This window comes from Pezoporus wallicus, unplaced genomic scaffold (genome assembly GCF_028554395.1).
Source record: "Pezoporus wallicus isolate ANWC-B61680 ecotype Strahan unplaced genomic scaffold, APGP_CSIRO_Pwel_v1 contig_4238, whole genome shotgun sequence".
NCBI classification, from domain to species: domain Eukaryota; kingdom Metazoa; phylum Chordata; class Aves; order Psittaciformes; family Psittacidae; genus Pezoporus; species Pezoporus wallicus.
Genome location: NW_026637932.1, coordinates 1,192,255 through 1,215,924, shown reverse-complemented (window position 1 = coordinate 1,215,924; position 23,670 = coordinate 1,192,255).

Genomic DNA, 23,670 nt, shown 5'->3' with positions numbered 1-23,670 from the left:
AACCACAGGTAGTGCAAATTACCCTGACAGGACTGTGTGTTCTTTCTATACCTTGCTTACAGGCCAGGATTGCTTATTCCCAATGTATTAATAAGTAAGGGCAAGTATTTCAACAATCAGCTTTTTAGAATTTGCATGCAAACTCTCATGCTGTGTAATTATACACAGTGCTGGCACTCAAATTAATTAAAGCTGATTTCTCTGTGACTGCAAACTGGTCATATCCCCAGACTTGCTCTAGTATGAAGTCATCACCCTATATTCAACATGACACTTTATGTCCCTAGCATTCTTAGCAATGCTAATATGCAACAACTGTAAATTAGGCAGTATTTTAGAGAGCAGCTGACAACCGCTGGTTAGTTGTTGAGTTCCCTCCCCTCGACACTTTCCACATAAAAGTAAGAAACCAGTTATTTCCATTGTGCTTGCTTTGTAATTATCTCGACTAACAATGTAAACAAATTACATACATTGTTTCAACAGATACTCACCCATGTTTGATTAGGGGTTACACAAAACTTATAAAACACAAAACCCAAAACCAACATCAACAGTGTTTGTTTGATGCTAACATACAATTAGTCTCTTACAATTTCAGTGTTAATTCAGAAACTCCTTCTCTTTCTCTTTTTCCCTGTAATGGCTCTTTATTTTTAAAAGGCACGCTCTTGCCGATCAAGAATAGGGAATGGGGGAGGCAAAGCAGAAGAGCTGACAGTTAGATTTCAGGAATCCTCATCAAATAGAGTGGAACTGTAGCAGAGACAGTTCTTTGCAGCACAGATCCGTAAGTGCTGACTTCTGGGGCAGTGCTGAGTTCCAGCCTTTTTCATTATAAAGTCATCTGCTCTGATTTTATAATTGAGCTGAAAGAAGTGACTTTTTTAATACTTTTTTTTTTTTTTTTTTAGCAGAGGTCTCCTCTGAGAAATTAAAATGTTATAGAGATCTTTTATCTCAGAAACATATCTGCAATAGGAGCATTCTCCTATATTCATCACAAACAGAAACAATATAATCAAGCCCACTGGTATTTTGCAGTGCTAAATCCATAGCAAGGGACACCAGCAATTTTTAAAAATGATCTAACTCTCCCACTACACCAGAAAGCGCACTCCCAAGTAGGATCAGATCTTATCTCCACCTGACCCTAGGAAAACACAGAGTCAATTCCTTCAAAATATGACAAAAGAGAAGTGCACAGTGGATATCCTGATAAAGTAGCTGATGTCCAAATAAGGGCAATGAAAAAGAAATTTCCCCCCATTAGTGATACTGCGATCACTTAGTTCTTTGCAGCATTGCATTTAGTGATTGTTTGTGTCCTTGTGAACAATTTAGAGGAAAGGTGTTGTCCTTTATAATTACTTTTAATGTGAGGTGCTGGAAGGCAGATGCAGGGACTGTGAGAATGATGACCCTAGGCCCACTGTAGGAAAGGATCTGGTTTGAGACCATCTTAAAAACTCGAACGTACACAAGTTCATGGGACCTGAAGTAATCCATCCGTGGGTCCTGAAGCAAATGAAGTTGCTAAGCCACCATCCATCATATTTGAGAAATCATGGCAGTCAGGCGAAGTTCCCAATGACTGGAAAAAGGGAAATATAACCCCCATTTTCCAGAAGGGGAAAATGGATGACCCGGGGAACTACAGACCAGTCAGTCTCATCTCTGTGCCTGGCAAAATCTTGGAGCAGATGCTCCTGGAAGGCATGCTAAGGCACATGAAAAACAACAAGGTGCTTGGTGACAGCCAGCATGGCTTCACTAAAGGGAAATCCTGCCTGACCAATCTGGTGGCCTTCTATGATGGGGCTACAGAACTGATGGACAGGGGTAGAGCAGTTGATGTCATCTACCTGGACTTGTGCAAAGCGTTCGACACTGTCCCACACAACATTGATGATCTTAAGGTCCTTTCCAACCCTAAGTATTCTATGATCCTATGATTCTAAAAGTCTATAACACAACACAATTATTTCTGTAAAGCACAAGGTCTAACTTCCACAGGTAGTTCTTGTTTGCCAGAAACAGTTATCCTGATATACATGGAAAACATTGGTTCAGAAGGAGGACTTCAGCATGTTAACAGCATTGAGGAGAGCAAACCCCACTTTCTTAGCTTGAATTGAACACCATTTTGTCTCTTATGCTCATGTTTTCAGTGTTGAGCATGTTATTCTGCTTGATTTGGGGTCCATTTCCATCACTTATAAAAAAATATAAATCAGAACAAGACATGTCAGCTCAAATTGCTTGGACATACTAAAAGCATGGAAATGCTCGAAAGACCTATTTTGGGTTAACAGAAACCAAAGACATCAGAAAAATAGGGCGATAGACTTGGCAAATATTTGCAGAATCATCTGAGCTTCATCAATCAGAATATTTAGAATGCATTTGATAATGTTTTAGAACTTAGAAATGGCCATATATTTTGTAAGTCTCTATTAAATTCAAGAAACACTGAAACTAGGCAAAGGCAAAACTATCTTGAGGTCATATCTTTCTAAATGTTGACTTTTTTTCAAATGCTACTGTATATTCACATACTTCTGTTTTCTACTTGGATGTGCTAGGCCCAAAGACTTGTCTCTATTGACAATCTGAGTATCACCCTTACCAGCATTGCTGCAGTTCAGATAGTACTATAAACAAACATTATTTTGTGGAGTTTCATGTCCATTATAGCATGGCAATAGCAGTTTTTGAGCCATGTCTGCAGTCTGATCTATACAGGCTTAAGTACCAATATTGCTGGTACTCCAATTGAGAGAGTAAACCTTTTTAAACAAGCAGCTGGAATTTGCTCCCAATGAAGGCATAAATCAATACAAAAAAGTGATAGAGGAAAGTGAATTATTGTGTAACCTTCCGTCTTCAACATTGGCAATATCATTCTTAGTGCTTTTGGACATTCAGTTTTATGGTAATGGCTATAAATGCTTTAATCTCCATTAAATATCTCAGAAGATGAGCTTTAGTGGCAGAATAAGAACAGGATTTTGATCACAAAATCCTTCCTGGGATATTACTGCTTCCTCAAAAATGCCAGTGAATGTACATCCTTATTCTACTAATCCTCACCAGGTCTTCCTTCACAAACCTCCATCAACAGGATCACTTCGGGGTGGATCCTCAGATTAGCACACACCTCATTCTTAGCCAGGTGCAACTGCATGAGTTAGAATAAACGGGAATGAGACTAGAGGTCAGTCACTGGTGCCTAGACCTCTTCCTAAACCATTGCACAGGCTGCACATACAGAGGGAAATGACAGATGCAACTCAACAAAATGTGCCTTCAGTATAAGGAGCTCTTCTATTCGGATGTCTGGAAGACCTCTTGTAAATACTAAGATAAGGTGAGATATAAGATAAGATAGAATGAGCTGTGTTCAATATCTCTGAGCTTCACAGGCATGTCACTACCAATCAATTTCATACTAGAATCACTTGGAGAGAAGTCAACAGTCTGTGCTGTTGTGCTCCAGTGTGCTGTATTTCTGAGGTGGCTGTGCCTTTTTACAAAAAAAAACAAACCAAACCCAAACAATAAGCACTAAGAGACCTCTGGATAAAATGCATTATTATCACTGTTATGAATAACTGATTAAGTAAACTATTCTCAGGAATTATTTAGCTATGCCATGTGTGTCTGAACCCCAAAACCAGGAAAGAACTTTGAATATAGACCTTTAACTTGCCCATTTAATTGTTAGTGCAGGAGCAGCTTATGATTCTTGAGAAAGTAACAAAAATTCTGGAGGCAAATTTTCATCTCTTCTTCATTAGAAGAGATGTTTGGAAGGCAAGGTCTATATAGGCAAGAGTAGTAAGTGTATGAACTCCTCAAAAGGATGCTTGGAAATAAGAACACATGAAACAATAGTTCTTTGTTGGAACCAGTTCCTGTTCATTCATTTAACTAAAAAAAACCCTCAAACTATTAGAAATCAAGAGTCAGAGAGCTACAGATTTTCTAATCCAGTAGCCATGATTTCCTTGCAGACAATACATGACCTAAAACACAACTGTTTATTCTGCGATAAACCTGAAAAACTTTACATTGGTCTAAGTTTACAGTGAATAAATTTAAACAAGTGAGATGCATAAAGTTAACTTGAGGTGTAAATATGGCTAATGCTATCTGAAAAGAACAATCAACAACCAGGTACGCCATGTGTGTGACTAACAACTCCATGGTATACACATAAAAAAAATCAGGAGCATAGGCTTGGAAAGGACCTTGAGGTTTTCAAGGCAATAAATCAAAACCTTGAATATAACTTGAAGGTTATGCACAATGTGGAAGCCTAGAAAAGAAGTATGCACAGCAAAATAGCCTTTCTAGCCAAATAATACACTGTTTACCCCATGGAAACTATAGGCATACTCTACCATGCTAGGTACAAACTGAGAAGTTTCATAACAGCTGATGAAAAAGTCACCAGTTATTGATCATTCAGTTAATAAGAATTTTTGGTGAGCTTAAAGTATAAACTGATCAAAAAATGAATGAATGAGATTTGTTATACTGAGTTACATAACCAGTTCGACTAAAAGCAGCAAGTTGCTGCTTAGCTTTTATCTCATTTGTTTCCATGTTTTGCAGCTCAAGAATCTCCAATCTCTACAAAAGTTAACTTCAGAGTCCTAATGTGAGGCTGATGAAGCTGACAGAGAAATTGTTGAGACTGATTCTGCAGCTCACTCTTTTTGACTGAGCAGATGTATTTCTAAATTTTCCTTCCCATCATTTACCAGCTCCTTCTCCACTATATTTAGGATCGAATGCTCATTTTCTAAACATTTTCCATTCTGTTAGGTTTGTTCCACATTTAAGAATCAGTAGGTCAAATGTGCTGCAGACTTTTTGTTAGACTTGTTAAAATCAAATCGAAACTGTATGATTAACGATATGAATCATCTGTGTTGGATTTTTTTTTTTCCAAACAGGAAAGTAAACAAGTACTTGTCTAAAGCTCCACCTGCTATGCTGCTGTTATGGCGCTGTGCATATCAGAGAAAACAATTCCCCCTTCTCAAGGCTGAACTAAAATTAGGCTCCACCTGCAAGATGTTAGTGAAATCTTACACAGCTGCATTCCAGAGACAAGTTCCACAGATTGCTTTTGGAAAGCACTGTGCATTTCTGGCAAAATCAAAATCAAACTTGTTAGCTTTTTTTGCCTAACTTTTAAAAAATGTATTATTAATGATAAATGTAATTATTATCACACTAATCATGCTGATAAGTAATCTCAAAAATAGATCCATTTAAAATGTAATTTTACACCCACATCCCACTGTATTTAACCACTTCTTTGCAAATGCAGGCAGTAATCATAATAATACTTAGCACTTAGACAGCACTTTATTCATTTATAGACACTTCTGTGGCACTCATCACCAGAGTAACTTTATTTTCTTTATTATGTCTTCAAAGTGCTGCACTGACATTAACAAATTAATCCTTACGGCGCTTCAGTGAGAAAGGAATAAGTCTGATCCTGCACTATTTACTAAGCAAAACTCTACTCTTACCCAGCCTCAGTAGCCTTTTACTCACTAACCAAGTAAGTAGGAACATTAGAACATAGATCACAAGAACTACAGAGATATTAAAACATATTACAACTCCAACTTTGAAGTGACAGAGAATATTGCTATTGACTTCAATAGCAGAAGGGCCTAAATATATATTCCGACCATTTTTCACAATACTTCTTTCTGACAAGTGAATGCTAAATATTCCAGCGTATAGAATTGTTGGAAGTGTCTGCACAGCTGTAAACACAATAAACCTAAAATAAATCAGTATTTCATTCAGCGAATGGGAGTGAGCTATATAGACTTAATTTTTCCAAAAGTGGTGGGTTTTTAAGACCTTAATTTAAAAATAAAGCTTATGCATATTGAAGGCTGAAGTGAAATTTGTGTTGGTTTTCATTCACTGTTTCCAAAAAGACAAATGGTTATATGAGACTTCTAGTAACTATTTCAATGTAAACTGGACTAACTAGATGTAAGTAGTTAATATACTAAACAACGGGTGAAAATGGATACAGCCTTGTTATGTATCTGACAGCTCCTCTGCAGGTAAAATTTAATAAAAGAGAAAATACGTTGTCAGAAAAAGGCTCTGGGATGTACAGTGACATTAACCAGTTGCAACACTGTCATTAACCAGTTGCAACACAGAATAATTGATACCTGTAACTCAGGACAGACCCTGAATGGTTCATTAATGTCACAATTTATTTTGTATGCTGAGGTATTATAACATAAAAATAACTGAATCAAACCAGGCTACCAACTGCAGTGTGTGAGTAAACATTTTGTTCACTGTGCTTCCCAACTGTTACTGTCAGAAAAGAAATATAAAAGGAGGTGCAACTTTCAGCTCCCAGATAGTGAACTCCTCTCTCCTTCCACACTACTGGACATTAAAGACTTGACGGCCCCCTGAGACCAAGTAATTCTAGTGCACAATATAACAAAAGAGTCAGTACACTGGTGGTGTGGGAGTGGACTAGGGCACTTATCTAAGTTTCATTCTTTGCAGTAGCCCAAGGGAACAGTGCATCAAGCCAGCTGCACTGGCTCAGTTCATCCTGTAACTTTACACTATTTTCCCTCTAAGTCACTACTAATCCCTCGGGTTTACATGGTTTTTTGGGCGGCATCAGAGAAAAGCAGTGTGAAATTGCCTGAAAGCCTCTTTATAAATAAGACTTATGATATAGACCAGTTCTGTTGTTGAAAGACTGAAAGAAATGCCCCTGAGGATCGGAAGAACCATTTTACAAGTCTCCCACTGTGATTTATTTTTTTTTTGTTTCTGTCTAATGACTGATAACTTTAAAGAAAACCAACAAACAAACAATCATTCCCAGCTTCCTCTTTTAACTTAAGTCTGTATGGTTTGTGTTTGTTCAGCTAACAACAATATCTACAATACAAAATATCCTTGCTTTGATATCTTGGCTATCATGTTACTAACAAATTGCCTCTTTTTAAAGATTGTCTTTCTGGAAAATTTTAATGCCCTGTGACAAATTCCTACCTGGCTATGTGAATGTGGCTGCACTGAAGGCAAGAGGAGGTGAATTCACTAATACTGGGTCTGGATTTAGCCCAGGCACTTCCGATGCATGGGTGTGAAAAACATATGCTACTGGTCTAGTGTCACTGCCTCATATTCTGTGCTTCAAACTGGGATGCAGAGAGTGTCACTAACCCAAGGATAGGTTTGAGACTGACCCTGCATGTTGTTAAACCTAACCTCAGTTGTCCCTCTGAATTTGAAAAGCCATTTCATATAGGGGAATGTCCAGGTCTAGAAGAATGTGGTAGTTCAGGGATGAATATTAACTTAATCATGAAAGCAACTACTACAAGGTGCTGGCAAAGATGGATTCTACCAAATTCAGAACTTAGAAGACTAGCAAACTGTGTATCATGTATAAGAAACAACTATAATATATGGTAAGATTTTTATTTCTTTTTTAATGTTAAAGGTTGCTTCTCACCAAGGCTCAAGTGTTTCAAATCACACCAGATGCATCATCTCCAGAGCTCATACCCAACTATCTAAAATCAGCCTCTAAAATTAACAGTCTAAGAGATGCCATTTTGCACAGTATCATCTAGTTCACTCTTTTAGCAGCTATGGTGCCTTGTTGTCTATAATGATAGCTCTCAAATGAGTCCCATATGAGACACATCCATAATGCCCACCAAACATGACGAATACTAGTTGCTTTACCTTTGTGGGATTGTGTTTGGAAACTATGCTTTCACAAGCTTCACTTTTTGGGAAAATTTGGATAGTGCAGGAGCTCACGATACCACAGCCTTCAGTATTCTAACAGCAACATTTGGAATCGGTCATTAGATGATGTTGTGTTCTCTGCTTACAAAATAATTATTAATACAATCCCTATTTGTGAAATCAAGAAATCTATTTCTTTAGCATTCATTTTACTCTGAGGAGGGGAAAAAAGATGCTGCAGAGATAATTATATCTTATGGCAATCTAGTACAAGTACAAAGCTTTTTTTTTCTTTTTAACATTGGTTATAGCATTTGAACCACACTGAAAAAATTCTAAATTGGCTTACTTGCTTTCCACTCTGTGAAGTTTAAAACACTCACCTTTGAATGACAAATTTTTCTTTAGTTTTAGTTAAAGATCTCAACAAACATATTCACGTCTTAACTATAGTAAATGAATTAATAGTTTCAAGACATTTTCATTTGTTTAGTGGAAAACAATATGTATCCATAATTATATCTATACCTGTCTATTTGGTACCAGAAACCTTCAGTGGAAATTAAGTGATGCTTAGGCCCGATTTATCCTTTATGGATGAAACAGGCACAAAACTATGTCTACGTTGATGGTTCATTGATCAATTTGCCGCTGATTTTGTGATTAACAGCACAGACTCACTTATATTGAAACTGACAAAGCTCCTTAGTAGACAAGTTGAAAATCCATTGCTTTTTGATGATAACTTTCTTGTTAAAGCCAATGACAAAGATCCTATCTAATGGGGTCAGTGCAAGGCCCTGAAAAGCAGAAAGAGAAGCAGAACTGATAAGTGAAAAATGAAGAGTTTCATCCCAAATAAATTACCTAAGAGTACTTGCTTTGGAATTACTCTGCACTCTCTCACAAATTTCAATCTATATGGCACAGTATGAAATGGAGAAGAACTAATTAGTGTGAGTGGATACAACTGGAAGGCAAAATGACAAAAGTCAGTACGTTTCTAAATTTTCTGCGGAATGGATCCTCTCATTGTAACAACTGGGATGTATATTTATTTAACGGATGAGCATATCTCCAAAAGCTATGTTGTTTTCTGTATGTCAGGAAGTGCTCAAAAAGCACTCATCATGTGCAGTAAATGTTTGGACAATTCAGGCAACAGAACATTTTTCCAGGGTTGTCTGTTTACCAGCATTTTTCATTCTTACTACACTAAAAATACCTGTTAATTTATGAAAGCTGTTCTTTAATGAAGGTGTTCTCCTGTTTGAACTCAAATACTTTTAAGTTTGCCTGAAGAATTCTGTGAAACTGTAAGATAATTTGAGAAATCATACATAGTTTTATGGGACTTAGCAATTAAAAAATATGATGGTACGTTAGTGAGCTTTACTCCTATTTATAGAATCAGTTATCACAAAGTGACCATTATGGTTTACTTTCATTATTCTGTTTGTGCATGGGATTTTCTGAAAGACTATCTTGTACCATATACCTGTCCTGAAAACAGTGGGGGAGGAAGACAATGGCATGGCCTCCAGTGCTTTGTTTATCACAGCATTTTTCCAAGCAGCAGTATGTTTCTATATGGCAGAAGCTGCTTTTGACATGCAGATCAAGCAAGATAGTCAATACAGTCTTCCCTTTCAGGGCATTCCAGTCATTCCACAGTGGGACGCTTCTCCTTTCAGTGTCGATAGCCTTTGATTTCCTTTTGTAACTCGGTGTCTTCCCATTACCCCTTTGGCACAAACGTCTTAGCAGAGACATTTTCTGAATTTGATCTCTCAAGCAGGGTTTCTTCCTTTCCTTTCCCTTCCAAAAGATTCCGTGGCCAAGTCTTTACTCTGAGTTCTCTTAGTGAGGAGCAGTTCTCAGATGCTATACTAATCTGCGATTTGGTGCAGATTTTTTTAGCTGAGAGTGAATGAGAATAGTAAATCTGGATTGTACTGCCTCGACAATATGCCATGGCCTTTTCTCAGGGGAGAAGAATAGGGAGGGAAACTTTGGGCCTATTCATTAGTCTGACTGATATTCTTTTCTTAGTTGACAGCTAGCACTGAGAGTACTTCAAAGGTATTAGATAAAGACGGAACAGAGGGCCAGCACATCCATTAAATCCATTTATTTAATAAACCATAAAAATCTTCGGAGCATGAGTGAGATGTCTACAAGTGCATAGAGCCAGCTTTCTCTCCAACCTTTTTCTACCAGTTAGGGATCAGCAAGAACTGGAAAACATAAGCTGCTTGAGAATGGCCACACTTTGACTTGAATAAACAGCAGTGCTTATTTATAGCAATCTGAATAGCAAGGCAGGGCAGGCAAGGTTTAATACAAAACAGCTAAATTTTCTGAGCCAGCAGTGAACAGACTTCCAGGGAGTCCAACACAAGTTTGACATCAGTATCTAACATGTATGTAACATCCTGCATATCAACAGTCATAGGCAGGTTTGGCACAGAGCTCTCACAATGTAGCTGTGCTAGATCAAAACTAGATTAACTTGGCTTTAGTCTCTTACTTCTTGAGATAGTCACCTCTGGCACTTACATCAGCATTCACATTCCCTTCAGTCCCTTGGTAATTACAAATTCCTTGAGGCTAAATGGATATTGGAAACATATGTAAACCCATTTGAAGATCTAGGTCAATAAGCCTTTGATGAATTGATGGGAACCAAATTGGTGCCAAATCCAAACTTTCTAGAGAACCTTCAGGTGCTGAATATGTGGCCTGAAAATATTTACTTTAGATAAGTTATCATAATCTATATATGAGTTTTCTTGGTATCTTGTCTAGTGTGCTACTGTGGCAAATGATATTACAGGTCACTTTGGGGTCAAGAAGAATGGCTCTAGTTTTCTTCTGAAGATGGAACATTTACTAGTGAATATACAGTAAATCCAAGAGTTGGTCATACATACTTCATGTAATCAGAAAGCCTGTCATTTACCAGCTGTTACCAACTGTTCTGCCACAGGTGTAGGTCAATAGGGTCATTCATTGCACAGCAGTATAGCCGTGGCTTCAATACTTAACTGATGTTACCAGCAACCGGCAAGAAAGACCTTGTTCAGTGCTGTGGTATTAGTCATCATTTATTTTGTCATCTTTTATGTATTTTCTTCTGAGACTAACTAGGTGCTCTTATCTTGGCTGTGATGTGCCAGTTGGTTATGTTGGTTATGTTTCATACTCCAACTGTATTCATTTGTTTTAGTGTGACTGCTTGACCTGGGTTCAGCAGTAGCTATCTGGCTGGGTTTAAACCATGACACTGCTTTAAAATTTTTAGCTTCTATTGGCAATATTCTCCAGGTGTGTGCTGACATTTTTCTGAGAGGTCTTTTGTTGTAATATATCAGCTGGCTTTGAACCTGTCACTCCTAGACAAAGAGGTAAAGAGCATACCTGAAATTATGATGCACAATCTACACCTCACACATGACTCAGGAGTTCTGTTTGGCTTTTTAGAGGAGAACAAATCTGCGGCTTTAATTTTGCAAGGTTCTGTGCACTCTCCAGAGTGCTGGTAGCAGCTGTTAACTGCCAAATGCTATTTCCAGAGTTGTACCTCCATTAATCATTGTGCAGGTGCACGAACGAAAAATTGTTTTCTGGCATGATAAGGTGCTCACTTCAAGAAGCTGAAGTTAGACAAAACAACTATATTGATGTTAAGTCTATTCAAGATGAAGGGACAAAAAAAGCAGTGCTTTCCTTATGAAAAGGACAAAATAATTTGTGACAGAATTATTTCAAGTTTTAGGATTTTCATAAACAGTTCCATTTTTTATACAGGAGACCACAGAAAGAAAAGTATTGTACTTTTAGAATAAAACATTCTCAGGTGTTCATAGTACTTACTATGGTTTTAGTCCTAGATTTATATTTTGCAGGTGTTATTTTCCCAGCCAGGTCTAAAGACTGGATATTACTTTTCTCAGAGCAACTACGAAAAAATTAATAGTTATCAACACTGGAAAAAAAACCAGACAAAATCCAATTGTATGGATCACATAACATGGATGGTTTATATAATGTAACAGCAATCTTCCATAAAGGTTTGTATGGAGAACTGATTCAGGTTACTCTGAAATAAACATCCCATTAACCGTCCACACAGTTGTGTGTCTGTAAAATAGCATGTAACTTTGGGGCGCTAGCAACTGCATGTCTGTAGGTAGGACAAATAATCTTGATCAGACTGATTTTGACATGCTAGCAAATCTTTTTGCCTTTCATGCATGAATCATAAAAGTACACCATAGGCTAACAGTTACCGTAAATCTTCCAGTAAAGGCTCTATTGGTACTTGATATGATAGAGAGAAATAAATGTCAATGTCCTGTATTTTGAGTGTGTAACACTGAAAATTGCACTGGATGTGTTACAAAAAAATGGAAAAGAGCTAGAAAAAGCTGAGACGATTTCAGACAAAACTTCTCCTGAGTATGTAATAAGCACAAAGAGACTTCTTGTGCCTGTTCCCTGTTTTCACATTAAGCAGTGGAACTATCCTGACTGCTCATGTAATGTCTTGTAAAGAGGCTTCCTGACCAAACCCTTCTCTGGAGGAACTGTGCATGTGTTTGGTGTATGCTGCCAGGAAATTTCCTGTTACTTTCAGGCACTTTGAATATGACACTTAGAGTGTATATGAAGGACAAGACTGTAAACCTAACTGAATATTCTCTAATTTATATCTGATGTTTTCACTCAATACTGTTTTCTGAGACTTCAGTTGGATTCTCTTCAATTTTCAAAGACTAATTTGCTTGCTGTAAAAAATGATGCTTAAGTAGTTTGCTTAAGTGTCAGTTCCCTGCAGCAGTTCATGCCTAACATTAGTAGTTACATATATGGCACCAGCCTCAATCAGCCTGTGTAAAGCATATTCAGATCTGAAAATTATTTGGAGAGGGAAGTTTCAAAGGTGACAGCTGTTCATATCTCATCAAAAAACCCACTGCTCTTCTGTTCCATGAAATTTTTACTCGTAACTTGACTCGAATATATACTCTGGAAATCTGCTATGTCTCAAAGTATCACTGAAGCACCTCATGAGAGTACTCACAGAAATATTCTACTACATCACGGATGCTATATTAATATGTAGAAGAGAAAGACAAAAAAGACAGTTGTCAGATACTGTAAGCTCTAAGTGAGCTGAATCATTTCTTCTGAGTTATGATAAGCGTAAAATCTATGGGTTTTTTCCTTCACTCCAATTTCTTTAAAAACATTAATTATTAAGTGGGTTTCACTTTTTGGTCTTACTAGAATGATGTTAAGAAACTTCACAAACAAGGAAATCTTGAGTCCACAAATTGTTCATGAGCATGGAAACTCCTTTCAACTCTACCTGCAAGTGCCACATGTGAAGTGGAATGCCTCATTCCTAATCCAGACTACAATATTTTTTGCACTGGGTTAGTTAGCCTAATGTAGGCTAATGGAAACAATTTCTCTATCTTCCTTTTTTTTTTTTTTCTTTTTTTTTTTTTCTATCTTACTGCTGCTGACAGCATACAAAATGGAACCTGTTTTCTGCAGGGTCACATTCCAACTCTGCTGGTTTATAAAAGTAGCTTTTACCAATGGTGGATCTAGGGTCTCCTATCTTTGAGCCTGAGTTTGATCTCAGAATGAAAATGAAAATAATTAACATATATAGCTGTGTGTGTCACACTGTTGTTTGTTAGAAAATGATGATTTAAAAAAAATTGAGAAGAAACTATGCAACTCATCTAGTCCAACTGTCTGCCCAAGGTGGGATCCTCTATGCTTTCTGTAACTGTCAACAGATGCTTGTCCAATCTGTTTTTAAATAGTTCCTGTGATGGAGGTTCCAGAGGCAATATAATGCAGCACTTCCATAGCTCTCGCTTAGACAATTTATTCCAATACCTAACCTGACCCTTCCTTTGTGAAACAGATTATACACACTTGAAAGAGGTAACGAGTTAAAGAGTTTGATACTCTCTGTTATGTTTCCCCTTCATTTTTTTGTATCAAAGCACGGTTATCTTATAATTTTCAAAGTCTGAAAAGTTACTTCTCAAATAAAACAGAACAAAACTAATACAGCTTTGAATGCACTTACCCTACCACACCAATTCTTCTTGCAGGTAAAGTGCATAGCAGATACAGTACTTAATTATAATAATTCATATTGACATCTGTAATTGACATCTTGGGACAATGTTCTGGGCAACAAATTTATAAGCACATGATGTTGAGACTACAGGGAGAGTACCATTGTGATAACCTTCAACAGTTCTAGTCTCCTTTTAGAATGAAATAACTCGAAAAAACTATGTGGGAATATCCTGAAAGAAATAGTTTTTCAGGCAGAACTATGAGCAGACAAGCACAGCACTGAGGGAGTTATTGCCCTTCTTTTGATGCATGAGTCAAAGTGAAGATTTTGGCTGAAATTGAGAAGCAGGGGGACTTAAGTTACAAAGGTGACAAACAGTGATTTTCCTGAGTTGAAGGAGAAGAGACAGACTTTCATAAAAAAATAAAAAAAGCCTAAAGAAGTCCCTGATCACTTGGCAAACAAGATTCAGAAAATTATTTTCTGTTTTCTTCAATACTCCAAAGCACAATTTAAGCAGTCTATATTTTCTGAACAAATAAATACATCTGATAGAAGAAAACAAAGAGAGAGTAAGAGCTATGGAAAACCTAGACAGGTAAAACCCAGTAGCTTTCAAACACTTAACAAGTGTTGATTCTCTATTGATTTAAATCCTTATAGCTCTTTTAATGTCAATATATATTAGCTGTGAATTGCCCCGAGGATCAAATCCTTATACTATTGAAATCAATGGCAGACTCAGATCTGAGGGGAAATATTCTTTACTTATTCATAATTGAAGCAATTTCCCACTGATTTCAAAACTCCTGATGAAGATAACGAGCCATATGTTCATGTAAAGTATTAACAATGACCACAACACTAGACTCTGCAAGATATTAGAGAGTACATAATAAATATGGAATTAAGGTTCTAACCATTCATGATCCAAATGAAGATCGAATAAAAAAAATCCATGTAGGTGAATCAAATCACATGCCATTTTCATTCATGTTTTCCTTAAAAATAATTACCTCTCCAAACTCTGGAGTTAGAGCTTTTCGATATTAATGTATGCTCCTAAAATCAAAATCTAGAATAAAAGTTTTTATATCTAAAACACTAATTGGAGAGTTTTAACATCAGAAATATCTCATATAATAAATTAGACTCATCAGGAAGGTGATCAAAACCAAATTTAGTTAGGCATTTATTTTATTTATTTTAAACTAGACATTTCCTTGACATTTGCTTACTGTGTTGCACTGATTATTCAAATAACTTTTTACTTGCACAGCTTGATGGCTTGAATTTACTAAAATAACCCCCAACCTCCTCATCTATTTAACCCATTTATTTTTACTCATGTTTTATATGGGCATTACTATCATGAAGGAGTCAGTGGCATGTGATAAGAACTAACAAGAAATAAGGAAGCTACAGGGTAAAAAGTGCTCTGCACAGTGTGCTGCTTGCTGCCGGAAAGAGAACTGTTGATGGACGAGAGGCAGTCCCTGGAAAGTTGTTTGGCCAATAGCAGCTGTTAGGCAGTAGTATAAAACAGCCTTTATATAAAATGCACATTTTATGGTTCCTAGTGCAGAAGATCAAAAATTAAATGCATGCAGGAACATAATTAAAGGATTAATTGAGAAAGCTTCTACATAAAGGGAAAGAGTTCCAGGAAAAAAGTGTGTTATAAGCACTTTTTAATGACTAGGCTTTATAAACAAACTTGAAAATTGAAAAACAACAGTTCTCTTGTGCTGGAAAGGTCACATTAAACAATCCCACACTGGCTTTATCTGCCTTAAGAAATAGGAACAGGTTTTGCCTCTTTGACTTGCCAAGATGTGATTCCCAGCCTTGTGAGTAGAACTATGAATCAAAGTTCCTTGGTTTCAACAGGTAGTCAAAGGAAAAGGTTCGCTCATTATAGGAGTTCACAAATAAAATGCATCTGAGCAACTAATTTTGTGAGTTCCACTGCCATACTTTCACTTGTACTCTATAGGTAAGCTCAAGTGTCTATTTTAAAACTATAGTATAAGGAATTTAGGATCTTCCCTAAAGAAAAACAATGGACTTTGTTTCTTTCTTTCTTTCTTTTTTTTTTTTCCCAAGAAGGAGAGAAGAAAAGGCTTGAGGAAAATCCTTGGACAGATATGGAGCTGAAATCCCAGCAGCATTAGTTCTTTTTTAATAAGCCATTAGAAAAATAGATGTTGGCAGGGAAAAACAAAACGGCTAACTACACCTTTTGTGAGTAGCCTGAGTGGGTTAGTTAGAGTATAAAGCAGACCACCTTTGGGATTCAGAATGGCCGAGCCATCAGGGAGCTTCAAAACATTCTCTTTGGTAACAGATAGTAAGCTCTTCAGCTCAAACTGTGTTGTTGTATGTTTTATTCATAGGCCATCATAAGGGCCGCCAAACAGATTATCATGTTTACATCAGGCCTCCTCAGAGAGATAAATTCTTTAATAGTTGAACTGGCAGGGTCAGTCAGTACAGAGATGCCTGCCAGGCAACCAAATAATAAATAAGAAAAAAGGAAAGAAAGAAAGAAGAAATGAAATCAAATGTTGAACTGCTTAATGATGTCCTTCAGCAGTTACCAATCAATATATTTTATCTTTTGCTGAAAAGGTTATATTAAGGTTTCATCATTTTAGCAGCATCATACTCTTTCTGTGAAGTGAGTAATTGCAGAGGTGCATGGAAAAAGCAGAGTCTAGAAAAGTATAAATTCATTAGAGCTGACAAACCTTTACAAATACTTATTTGTGACATTACATCTCTTTAGCGATTTGGGTTCTTTCTGTAATCAAAGTGCCACATAGAGTTTTCCTGTTGTTTGTTGCTGGAAGTAAATGCGTTTTAACAGGCACAATAGCACAGGGCATTGCTGTTTGTGCTGGAGACTCTAATTTTAAAGATAAAACAGGTCCAGGGGCCACTACTTATCTACAGCTGCATACATATGCAGTCTATTGTTTGTATTTTTGCATTAAGGAGGTAATATATGTAAAACCAGCAAATGTGGGATAATTCTCACAAGTATTAACCTATGTGGCATTTAAAGAGTGTAAAGATCAGCTTGATATTTGCTGAGAATGCTCTCACTTTCCATTTTTGTAGGAAATGTTGCTGTTAGCACCACTTAGATTTGAAATTGTACTCAACTGTTCCTTTTTTTCACACCCTCCAGGTTCTTATGAAATTTTGCTTTTTAAAACAAAGTAGATCCAAAATACCAACACACTCCTGCTCATTCCAGCTGAAACATGTCTATAGACTTTTCTTATTTTGTCTAGGGAAATCTGCTTTTCTCTGTCCACTCTTCCCATCACAGCTATTTCGATCCCTCTCACCACAGACTTCAGGGCAGCTCTTGAAACCAACCTGCTGCCTTGACCTCATCAGCTCTGGTATTTTCCAGTTGTTTCCCTGGTTTATGTTTTTTTTTAATTTCTCTCCTGTGTTATTTCATTTACTTTCTCAATGTTTGTGCCTTCCCTTCCTTTTGTGGGTTTCTCATATTTTAATTTGTTATTAATTTTTCTCCTTCTAAGTCAGATATTGTCAACCTCCCTCAACCAAACAACTGCTCTGTTTTCTTCCTTGTGATGCTGCAAACATTTTAAGAGACCTGATCAGGAAAGGGTATAATAGAAACTTAGAGCTAAGATAGGATGCAAACGTGTTCCAGGAGCTGTTTAACTACTATTCAGAAGTACTGGATTTATTTCTATCCTGTGACACAAAGTTTATGTATAATCTTTATTCAGATACCTAAGCCTTTCTTTACCTTTGTCTCCTCTCCTAAAATGTGAAGAGCAGTACTTCTATCATATCCTGTTTTAAGAAAAATCCATTACAAAGTGAAGTGGACAACAACTACAAAAATCTAAGTACCTCAAGCCTTGCACCACCAAGACTTGGTGTGTTTAGTAAAAAAATTAAGTATAGCTAATTTGTGCATTGCACCTAATTTGTTCCTTTGTAACAGGACTTACATCTTAATTTTAATAAATCTGTATCAGAAACATTGAAACAATGAACAAATTAAAAATGGAAGTTTATAGAAATAAAGGGAAATCACAACTACGAACTATCAAAATTATCACCCCTCAGAAAAGAGATGTTTGATACATACCTTTGGTCATGGGCAAGGAGGGAGGGAGACACTAGCTTGAAGATGTGTGAATATAAGCAATATGAAGCATGGCATGCCAATAGTTACAGCAAATGTTTGTAAATTGAAATACTGTTTTACTTTGGAGAGATCTGCTTATTAATTCACAAACAGCAGACGTACTTCATTGGGCATACATCTTCTATTTCCCCATTATGCACAGATTCATGGCTCAGTACCTAGCATGCTGGCAGATGAAAAGATTCTGAAAAAAAATATTTTTTATACATTCTGTTGTGTTAAATTCAGTTACATGGCATCCGATTAGGCTGCTGGAAGCTGGAGTGATGAATTGCAAGAAAACATGATGAGACATAACAAGCTGCAACAAAGTTGGCCAGAGTGTAAGAAATGTGCATAAGGCAGTGAGTTAAAAAGATATAAAGGTATGAATCCAAATAATCAACAATATCTAAGTGGCACACCACCTGGTGTGAGGGGCAATACAAGAAAAATTTGTTGTTTCTTTGGTCCTGAGTTCTTCCATGGTGGTCTTAAAACTTTGAATAAGTAATAGCTCATGAAGGCAACAAGCAATTGAACGAGCAGCTGGCAATTGGTAAGACATACAGAAGCTTTGATACCTATGCTACATGTCAGGAAGAAGGATGCTTTATGGGGACCACTGTGACACCAAACTGAACAGGGCTTTCTGCCCTGTTTCTTTCCTGTAGTTATATTGAAAAGATTGGTGAAATTGTGCTGCTGTGCAAATTACAGAATATATATTTATCCCCTCAAAAGTCAGCAGAATTTGGATTGTGTTTTCCCTCTCAGTTTGTGTTTCAGGCATTACAGTATATTTGGAATAAGAACAGTACCTTGGACTTTTTTAGAGTGCAGTATGTTTAGCCTGACAGAGTATATAGAGCAAACACCTGCCTATTTGTAGAGAAAGTGGATTTAGGAATGATGGAGTGGGCTCTTGTGGTGTGCTTTATTTAGTTTATTTATTTCTATTTGCCAATGAGGCAAAAGCTTTACAAACTTTTTCGTCTCCAAAGACAGGCATGGAATATCTGATAGACAAGGGAAGGCATAACTGCTATATTTTTCTGTAATTCGAAGAAAATTAATCTTCAGCATTTCGTATATCATTTTAGACACTAAAAATTTCATATAGCTTTTGGACCTGTTTCTCAGCCAGTAAGTAAATTCCCATTACTATTCAGGGAATTGTAAAAGGAAGTGGAAGACAGGGGAACCTTATTATAGTGTATCATCAGAACTATTTGAAGAAATACAGATGCAGTATTATGAAAACAAGGCGCAAAATGTGGGAATGGGAAAACAGCCTTGTATGTCTGCTTTCTTCTTTCTGCTACAGACATTTTCAAGTCTTAAAAATTCAGGAGATCTGCTTTATTGCACTAGAGTTAAAAAAAGGTAAAATGTAATGATAGGATTTGGGACTTTTCTGATCTTATACTCCACTCACCTAAGTTTTTTTTTTCTGTAGTTTTAATGAAAGCATAGCACAGCACACTCTCTAATTTAAATTATGAACTCTCAATATTTTCCCACTTTGCTACCAAATCATACCTCAAAAATGCAAACCAAATTGGACGGGAGGTGGAAGAAGTGAGGAACAAGGACAGATTACAGCAAGAGAGAAAGAGCTGGAAGAGAGTATTTTTCTCCAACTCTGTACACTTACAGTAATAGAATTAAAATGTAACTTGGTTTGTAGTGTTCATTCACTGAAAGGCACTGGGCTCCTGTTAGAAAAGTACTTTCTGTCATATACACAATATGGTAGATTATGGGCAAAACCAAAGTAAGGGATGAGTACTGTGGCAGCAACACAAAAATGCCAACCTTTGGGAGAACAGTATTTTTGTGAGGCACCGACTCCAGAGGGGGAGAGAGGGGAGGGGAAAAGAACCAACACAAATCCAAAGGTTTAGCTTGACAACTTCAACAACTACTTTAGCTTTCCCTTTTAGTTTCAAGATTTTGGCTGTCCTGGATCAACTGACCAGAAAAGCATTGGTAAAAAGTACCAAAACAGAATCTATACCATTTGAAAAAGAAAAAAACCCACCTCTGGATATATCTGATACTATTCTGACATCGGTTATGTTTGGGGGTAGCTGTAGTGCAACATCACTAGGTTCCAAAGACTTGTACAGTCAGTAACTAACAGGGGAAAGAAAAAGTCTGCTCTCTTTCGATTCTTTGTACTGCTTTCGTCCTTACCTCAGTTAATGCACATCTGATTTGCTACTGTAAATTAATTAATACAGTGTAACTTAGGCTGTCCCTTGTGTCTAGCATAAAAGACTGAGTGACCAAGTTTTCATGCAGTTGTGTGTAGAAACCCTTTAAAAGACAGGGGAACAGGTCTTCAGATGTGTTGAGTATCATCACCATGGTTTTCAGTGAAGTTGTGGATATTCTGCATCTCAGACATAAAGAGAAAAGGAAGATCCTAGCAGAAGTATTCCAACATGTCTGTATTTTCTGGAAACACCAGCAAATATGTAAGAATAGTATTATTTCTTCAGACCAAAAGTAACTGTAGCCCAATGCTCAGTAGCAGATGCTTAGAAAAGAGTATGAAAGCAGGACAGGCATCTAATGATGCCTCCCTACTATAATATTCCACCTCTCAGTCACCTGCAGTCAGATATATTCTGACTCAGTTCTTGGTAGGTATCATGAGTTTGTCTAATTGCTTTTTGAATCCATGCAAAATCTATTATCTACAGCCCCCTCAGAAATATTTAGGCATGATTATGTACTGTAATGTACTATTTGATTTTAACTTACTGACAATATAATCTGATGCCCACTTTTCTCATGTTACAAGAGACAGTGATTAATTGTTCCCTAATCACCTTCTCTATGCTACTCTGATTTTATAGAGTTATATCATATCCCTCATCAGTCATCTGTCCCAGATGTTAGTTATTCCTTGCACAGAAACTGTTACACATCTCTGATCATCCTACCTGCCTTTCTCTGCAACTTTTCAGTTTCTAACATCACTTAAAAAAAACGCAAACAAAACCCAAGGGAAAGTAGGAAGGTCTCTAAAAAGTCTTTGGCTTGGGAGAGTGCCATAGACTCATATGTGGTATAATAATTCTTCTCTTCCTCTCTTAGTGATTTTTGCTCTGAGATATGGGTTGCTTTTTGTCGCTGATGTTGTTTTTTGTTTCACATCTTTTTTTCAGGGAGCTAACTTTTGTAATTCCAAGGCCTTCTTAGCAGCAATTGCTCAGGCATTCTACAATTCTCCTATGTGCCCTTGAGTTGGGACACAGGAACAAGACTTTCAATATTCAAGATCTGTATGGATCTTTCATGATTTGTGGGATTTGTGGTTTCCTATTTACTGCTTAGAAAGAACAGGGGAAAGCAAAACAAATAGAGAGAAAAAGAAAACTCTGTGAATCTTAAGGAGCTTTTGTGGGTTTCCTTTGACTTTAATACTATCTTTAATATCAAAGAAATTAAGAGCTGTCAGTTCCAAGATGGGAAAATCAATTCTTTTCTGACATTTAATTTGTGCTTCTGAGATGCAACATAACAGCAGTAGAGCATAAAGGCCCAGAATTTCCTATTGGTTAATTTCAAAGCTTTGATTAAACCTTTACCAAAGTTGCCAAATCTCTGTTTTGAATGAGAGAAGTAAGATGTCATTTACCACCCATAGAGACCAGGTTTTTGAACATTTCCTTGGAATCTGCATCGACATTTCACTAGGAATTTGCAATGTAATGAATTGGAAGAGGCAGCAAAGTCATACAATGAGTATTAGACTGGTGGGATTCACCATCTAGTCCGGTATCAAAATCAGACTGCTTGAAAGACAATGAATCTTTTGGACTTCTCTATGAACAATCTTATGCTTCGGAGCAAAGAAGCACAGGGAGGCCATGTGTTATGACTGAAAGCAACATTAAACACTTTCCAGTGAAAATGGATCAGATAGCTAAGTGTTTAGGGCTGCATACCTTTGTCAAACTGTGTACCTTATACTTCTTTTTTTTTTTTTTTGTCTACTACTATTTTTTCTGTATTTGCCTTTAGAAATACTACTGTATGCTGTAAATGCCCCCACAGCCACATTAGTGGTTGTAACTCAGCAATGAAGTCATGTTCTCTGGGCTGGAGTTGAAACAAGATCTATTCTTACTCCCTCTGATAGCAGTCAAAACACAATAGAATATGTATCGTAAAAATTAGCATCGTAATGAAACTAATTTAGTAATGAATAAAGCCAGATACTGCAAATATTTATAACTAAATGGTGTGCTGGCAGCAGTCTGTCAAACTGGAATGAGTAGGGCCACTGCCATGAGCAAGTGCTGCAGGAATAAATGACTGTTGGTCCAAGCAAGGCTTCATTACTGTCAAAGGGATCTAGACAACAGGAAACTGATCTGAAGGAAGGCTGAACTTTCTTTACTTGCCTCTGATATGCCCTACTCTGGGATGCTTAGCCACTCATTTTGCTTCTCTTGACTCCTGACAAGCTAACGCTTTCATATAGTGCAAGGACAGCCCATTGCTGCCCTGATCTTGTTTAGGGTCTGTGGGCATGAATGAAAAGCAAATGTTGCTTTGAGAGGTGAGCTACATATTTATTTAGATAGGTAATTATAGATGACTGTTGTGACTGAATTTTAAATATATAATAGTTAGGATTATGAATACATGTTCAAATGAAAATATATTTGGTAAATTCTTTCAAATAGGCTTTTGTTCTGTCCATACAGCACTGAACACAACAGTGCCCTACTCCTTCTTTAACTTCTCCAGTGTACAAGAAGTAATAAATAACAATATATTCTCATGGGAGGATTTAGTGGTTAGGACATCTTGTTTATTACCTTACAGTATACATAATTCAAGCTTTATTTTTGTTACTTTCTTTTTTTTTAGTAGACTTTTCCATCTTCTTCAATCAGAAGTCAATAAACTACACTTTTGTCCTACGTCTAACTTGTCAAGGTCTCTAAGAGAAAATATGTTTTAAAGGAGTAGGAGTTAATGGTCACTCCTGCGCCATAAATTGCATTGGCAGACACACTAGTAGCCTGCAGAAGTAAGGATGGCTTTCTCCTTGAAAGCTCTAATGAGACTGGGGAATAATATACAATCTGTGATTCAGGTACACTGCACTGCAAATTTGGGAGCTTTTAAACAAGTTGTAATGCTTAATAATACTGGAAATACATTCCATCTGCTTCTTTTCTGGACTCATTGAGATAAATAGTTGTTATATTTGTGGAACTTAACTGCTTTTTATTTCTATTGCTTTCAAAATACTTAATGATTATTTAATACATGTGAAAGTAAATGCCCTCAAGGATTGTCTTGAACACAATCACAATGGATAGAAAGGAAAGACACCAAATTCTGCTGGAAACTTCTCGACAGTTTTTGCATAAGAGAATTTTAAGCCAGTTACTGCAGATCTTTTATAATTCATGTCATTATTATTAAGCATCATAAGTCTCCCAAGACAATTATAGCCAATAGGGGTATATTGGTTTAATGTTTTCTGATGTGTTTTCAGACTATGTAGGCAACTGCTGCTACAAGGAAACTTTCAAGGAAGGAAAGAATGAAATTTTAATACTTG